Below are 5,804 nucleotides of genomic sequence, written 5' to 3'. Positions count from 1 at the left end.
GTGGAAGCAGCAGTCTTTCTGAAAATTTGAAGGAGCTGTGTTCAGTGAACATTTTAAAAGCTATATTTTTTAGAGTACATTTTGTTCTTTCTAAGCTTAAGTGATTACAAAATGTTTGCAAATTTGTGTTCCTGGAGTCTCTTTAGTAAATATGCTTACATCTTTTCAGACCGTAAAACTCCTTCTGGCTGCTAAATTAGCAGAATCCTAGAAGAGTACAGAAAAATATTTTCTTTCAAAGACTTACCTGGAGTTAATCAAATATACATTTTATTCCTCTGTAGGTGGCAAATTTAACAAATGCCAGTTTATTAACAGGTGGAATAATACATATGGAAAATAGATGTTTCTTTGTGTTGTTTTCTCATTAAATTCTGCATTAGGAAACAAATACAGGTATTTTCTATATATCATCTTGCATATACATATAGACATTTGGATCTTCATCAGGAGTCAAGGTAAGCAACAAAAGCTATGCCTTAATGAAAAAAGCTGAAATCTCAGTTCAATAATGCAGCAGCAAGCAACAGCAAAATTCTACTTACTACATTAAAAAAGATGAAAAATAAATTAGCCAACTTATGGCAGATACAAGAAATTACAATTATTAAATACAAATAATAAAACTGTGCAAAATACTATAAAATAATAAACTATTCTACATGCCATATTATTGAAAAACAATATTTGTGACCTCTTGATAACCAAATGCCAGTATATCATGAAATTGTCACTTCTTTTCCCTTTATTGTTCCTGTGCCCTGTGCACTTCTGTATATTCTCTAGGGTTTTGTGGTTTCTAATGGATGTAAAGTAAATACCTGATCAGAAAACAAATATTATAATCTCTGATTGCCTTCCTCCCTCCATTCAAAATTCTGCCTGGATGGGCTTAGTTCATTAACTCTAGAACCTGACATCACATTTACTTCATGCATAGAACATATGGGAGAGACCTTTAAAAGTTAGATCTTTAAGTAGGGTGTTATTTGCAGAAGACTGTGAACATACTTTGAAGGATTTCTCTTTTACTTATTCAATAGTTGCAATCACTTTCATAGAGACATTATTAGCTTAAAGTCTCTCCTGAAATGCTGCCATTTTTATAAAGCCTTTTCTTTCTTCAGGAAGTACATTAGGACAAAACTAAGTTTAAAATACACAAATATGTTTGTAGGATCTGAGTGCTGAGGGAGATGGCTGATTACATTGTGAAGTCACTCTTGATTGGTTTTGAACATTTATGAGTGGTGAGGATCTTGAAGAGAGCAGATGCCATTCCTATCTACAAGAATGGCAAGGAGGAAGAACTGGAGAACTACAGAGTAGTCAGCCTCACCTCTCTGGCTGAGAAGATGATGGACATAATCCTTCTGCAGCGTTTCCAAACACCTGAAGGACAAAGTGATTTGGAGTAGTCTTCATAGAATTATGAAGGCAAATCATGCTTGGCCAAGACATTAGCTTTGTACAATGAAGTGACTAACTTTTTGAATGAGAGGAGAGTAGTGGGTGTCATTTACTCTGACTTTACTTGGCTTTTAACACTGTCTCACCTAACATTCTCTTGGACAAGGTGATGAAGCACAGGTTATGTGAGTGCACAGAGGAGTGATTGACATTTGGGTTGGATGGCTAAGCCCACTGGATTTTAACCCGTGGCACAAAATCCAGTTGGAAGAAAACGCAGGAGTGCACCCCAGGGGTTGATACTGGGGCCAATAATGTTCAGCTTCTTCATTAATGACCTGGGCAACAGGACACTGCATACCTGCAAAAAGATTCCAGGTGGTATAAAAAGGGGAAGAATCAGATGACTGTGGTGGATTAGCCTTGGCCAAATCATCCCTCCCCCTTCATTGTCTACTTCCCCCAACCCCAGCAGCACAAAGGACAGAAAGGAGAGGAACAAGGGAGTTCATGATTCAAGATGAAAACAGTGATTATTTCTTACCTGGAATATTGCATACAGGTCTGGGGTCCTCAGCAAGAGAAAGACATACCTGTCAGAGCAAGTCCAGAGGAGAATCACAAAGATGGTCAGAGGGATGCAACACCTCTCCAGTGAAGACAGACTGAAAACTCTGAGGTGGTTCAGCTTGGAGAAGAAAAGGTTGCAGGGAGATCACATTGTGGCTTTCCAGTACTTTAAAGGGACTTACAAAAATGAAAGAGGGACTTTGTACATAAGCATACTGATAGACAAAAAAGAATGGCTTTAAACTAAAATTTAAAAAAAAATTAGATTAGATATTAGGAGGAAGTTATATACACAGAGGGGGGTGAGGAACTTAAACAAATTGCCCTATTCCTGGAAGTGTTCAAGACTGAGTTGAATGGGGTTCTGATCAACTTGATCTAGTAGGCAGTGTCCCTGTCCATAGCCAGGGTGGGTTCCAACAAGATGATGTTTAAGGTGCTTTCCAACCCAAGCCTTTATGTAATTCTATGATTTATATTCTATGATCGAAAGATCCGCCAAATGTGTATCAGACCTTTCTGTGCTACTGCATAAGGGCGCTTTTGTGCTCTTTTTGTACCTCCCATAAATCTTCTAAATTGTATTTCAATACAAAACTCTTGTTAAATAGCTCAAAATAATTGCCAATGCTTATTTTTACTGATGTTTATTTTGAAGATCAAAAATAAGGATCCATAAGTACAAACTTATTCTGGAGCTTATCTTCACAAAAAAAAAAAAAAATTTAAAAAAAAAATTAAGAGGCCAATAGGTCAATTTGTTCTATTTAGCATAAATAAGACCACTATGTATATCCTTCTATGATACTATTTACATATTGTGAGTCCTGAGCATGATAAGGCTGTCATCCTCTAAAACATAAAACTGTGACAGAACTAATATTCTCCTCCTTTTATAGACATGCTGGTATGCTGCACACCTATTGAGCTACACTTACAAAAGTAATGTTTCAGTGGTGGCATGTTTAGCCTTCATCTCATTCATATAATGGCCATTATCAAGCAATTTTCAAACTAGCTACCTCATTGGTATTTTCTGCTTGGTCTGCTTTGATGGTCTTATATATCAGAACAAGAAAAATGGTAATAATATTGCAGCACTGGTAAACTCTTCCCTAGGTCCATAGTGATTTATTTCTAGAGAGAATGTGGTATTCATCTGGATAAATTACATAAAAATGCAATTTTAGTTTCCTAAAATATTGAGAAGTTGTAGTTTCAGATTCCTTAACAGCATTGTATTTTATTTCCTTGATGACCCGAATTTCATTAATCATTTTCTTAAACTCTATATGTATTGTTGACTCTTGGTTTCTTGTCAGTCATGTCCCTTAGTTAATTTTGTTTGTTACATGGACTTTGCAGGGTTCTGAAGCAGTAATAGGTAAAATCAGGAGACTCATTCAGCTGGTAAGCTGTCAGTCTGTCATAACTTGAATATTGATTTTGGGGGGTTGGTGACATTCCCTAGATGTATGTGTCAAGTTTGTTGACAGAGAGCTCTATACTTAATTGAATGTGATGTCTGTATGTGAAGTGATGGAGTATGTCAGTGATGTATATTCTCTTCCTCCCCTTCAGCCTTCCCCCTCCTCCCCTTCAGCCCCTTACAATACCCTCAATGGAGTGTTATGAAATTCCACACTGCTCTCACAAAGCTTTATTTAACTTCATAAATTGAAAAGCTGGGTCTGCTCTAACATGATTTCCTCCCAGATATGCCTTCATTGGCTTGTGAGACAACAAACAAGTCCTGCCCTTTTAAAGTCTCATTCAGTTCTCCTGAATGTTTATGTGAAAGATAAAGGTGACTCTCAGATGGCATAAAACCTATAGGAAATATATATGTTCCTCAGTGTTCCTAAATCACAGACAATCGTCTTACAAGCCATTCCATATCTTGCTTAATTAAAGTATGAAAAAGGAAAGAGAAGCCAGGGGACTTTCCCTCTTCAGGTATCATCACATTTGATCTGCAGTGCAATTTAGGTGTCTTTCAACAGTACTTTTTTCTGATTATTTTTTTGACTCTTACTCATTTAAGTGGACTGTTGTTCCCAACCATGAAAAGATGAAAGAGAACAGTAGCTCATAAAGCTGGTGGAATATTCTGGCTTGTGTCTAGTCTTCCTTGCCTCAAATAATGAATAAATGCATATGTTTTTTAAACTAGGTTGTCAGGTTTCACTTCATCTTCCTGTTTATCAGAGTTGCTTCTCACAGATTTCAGAGATTAGATTTTTTTGCAAAACAAGCACTTGATGTTAAATTTTAGAAAACATAAATGTACATTTGCAGGTATATGCAAAGAGAAATTGTGATGTTGAAATATCCCATTAAATGAGAGAATATATATATCAGAAAAATATATCCCTATCTGGAAATGCAGAGTAGGCTCAGCAGGCAAGAGCAACTCTTTGCTTTGGACAGCAATTAACGTACTTTCACCAGCCAGGAAAATGCATTCATGTTCCAACAGAGTGGTGGTAGAAACAAGGACAAAGGGAGCCAGCTGACTAACAGAGAGCAATAAAGGAAAGGAAAGGAATTATATTCCCATCACGCAAAAGAAGGAAGTGTTTGCACCCTGCACTAAGAGAGCTGGTATCAGCACAAGTCAAACCGGTGATCAGCAGCTCAGTGAGTGGGGCTAGGAAACGGAAGAGAATATGAGAACAGCTCTAAATTAATAATGAAATTGTACAAGGTAGTGGAGCCACTGTCTAGGAATGTGAATTTCCATTGTAAAAGTACATATAGCTGTAATAGCCCATCAATATAGCCATAAGATATTTTTTTATTTTATTGATAAATTTAAATGTGAAAGGAATCTTCATGAAAACAGGAAGAAGTCACAATGTGGCTGGACCTAGACAAAATACAGTACAAAAAGAAAAACAACAGCTCTTTAATTCTTTCATACTAGTCTGGTGTGAATGAAACTATGTGTTTAATCCTCTTCAAATCCAAATATCATATTTTTTCTCAAAATCTGCAATTGAATCGAGGTTTTTTCAACAAAGGAAGTTGGAGTCAGAGCCATTTTATATTATTGGGTTTCCCTTTCTCTGTCTCTACACTAAAATATTGGTGTCTACACTAACATGAGAATTTTTGAGTGCTTAATAAACATGTGCATGTGGGGAAAAGAACCCCAAATATTTAACATAGTGACTATAAGAACAAACTTCAAGAATTCTTTGTCCGATGTGAGATTGAAAAGACAAAACTTACCTTATTATACCCTTGCTGGCTGAAATTCTGAGGGATTACAACTGGCAGGCAATAACCCTGGCTGAAATTTCTGTGCTGGAGGCTGCACCAACTCTCAGAAGAAAATATACTGCTTAAAAAGAAAAGATAGTGATTGTACCAGGAATCCAAATAGGCTCTCTAAAATCTCTCTGCTTTAAAGAGAGTTTGACATTTAAAAATTGAACTCCTTTACAAAGTCACATATTTTCTGATGTGTTTAAGTACTTTATGTGTTCAGTAAATGTCATAATGCCATTAATTCTCTTTGCAGAGACATGCAATATTTTTTCTGTTATCAAGAGGGACCACACTGTTGTGCAACCAGTGGTGTGTTTTGCTGAGCACTGGAAATCTGGAGTAGATTGCCCTGTAAAAATTCAAAACTAATTGCTTGGAATTTAGGATTCATTGAATGATTACACCTCAAGTAACTGGGTACAAACAAATTTTCAGGTTATACAAATCTTTTTCTTTTTACCTTGGTTAGTAATTTTGAAAAACACATCACACTATAAAAAATAATTTTAATGTGGAATTTTTTGGCACCTTGGTATTTTTATCACATGACT

At 36.1% G+C, this 5,804-nt stretch overlaps 1 long non-coding RNA gene across 2 annotated transcripts; it reads right to left on the bottom strand.

Annotated features, from left to right (window-relative positions):
• Positions 1–274: 274 nt before the first annotated feature.
• On the bottom strand, positions 275–5,568 carry LOC135300043 (uncharacterized). Of its 2 annotated transcripts, none has more exons than XR_010361908.1 (3): positions 5,215–5,568; positions 1,955–2,098; positions 275–1,771 (listed from the first exon to the last, which is right to left on the bottom strand). It is a non-coding gene; the product is annotated as an uncharacterized LOC135300043 (long non-coding RNA). The 2 variants fall into 2 exon arrangements; XR_010361909.1 differs by having other exon boundaries at positions 1,955–2,003.
• Between the last annotated feature and the right edge of the window lie 236 nt (positions 5,569–5,804).

Source organism: Passer domesticus, chromosome 4 (genome assembly GCF_036417665.1).
Source record: "Passer domesticus isolate bPasDom1 chromosome 4, bPasDom1.hap1, whole genome shotgun sequence".
In the NCBI taxonomy this organism is placed as follows: Eukaryota; Metazoa; Chordata; class Aves; order Passeriformes; family Passeridae; genus Passer; species Passer domesticus.
The sequence above is the reverse complement of the archived record's forward strand: the minus strand, read 5'-3'. Positions and strand labels throughout refer to the sequence as shown.